This window comes from Theobroma umbraticum, unplaced genomic scaffold, assembly GCF_002168275.2.
Source record: "Theobroma umbraticum cultivar Fairchild unplaced genomic scaffold, ASM216827v3 scaffold_106.0, whole genome shotgun sequence".
NCBI classification, from domain to species: Eukaryota; Viridiplantae; Streptophyta; class Magnoliopsida; order Malvales; family Malvaceae; genus Theobroma; species Theobroma umbraticum.
This window is the reverse complement of record NW_018397276.1, coordinates 489,309-489,845: the sequence shown is the minus strand read 5'-3', so window position 1 is coordinate 489,845 and position 537 is coordinate 489,309. Positions and strand designations below refer to the sequence as shown.

Here is a 537-nt window from a genome sequence, read left to right as displayed (position 1 = left end):
GAAAGATAGAAGAAAATTGGAATTTAAGAAGTCTTGGAAGGACCAAATTGTGAAAGATGAAAAGTTCGTATGGTCACATAGTAAATAAGGCAAAGTTTGAGGACTCATTTGCAAATTACAATATTTGAAGTTAAATGGATATTAATTAATTAAGGAAAGTTAGGATATGTGGAATATGAGATGGACATCTGAAAGCTACTATTACATGCAAACTATGGTGTGCCAAAAAGGAGAAGTTAGTGGAGAACATGTGGGACCCTTACCATGTGAAGAAAAAGGAAAGATAAAGTTAAAAGATTATTGCATGTAATTTGATGGGTGCATTTAGTGTTCAAATGAGGAAAGTGAAATGTTAGTTACATGAGACTTGGTTGGTTAGATAAATGGCCAAATAAAATGTAAAGTGGAGCTTGCATATGGAGTGTGATTGGAGGAATAAGGTGGCATTAAAAAGGAAATGAAAATGAAATGCATAGAAATGCTTGTGGAATGAAATGCAAATGAAATAAATCAAAAGAGAATGCCATGTGGACCAAT

The 537-nt window shown here is 33.1% G+C and overlaps 1 long non-coding RNA gene across 1 annotated transcript in view; it reads right to left on the bottom strand.

Moving 5' to 3' along the window:
- LOC110427596 (uncharacterized) overlaps positions 1 to 537 on the bottom strand; it is a 43,852-nt gene that overhangs the window by 1,041 nt on the left and 42,274 nt on the right. The window lies entirely within an intron of this gene.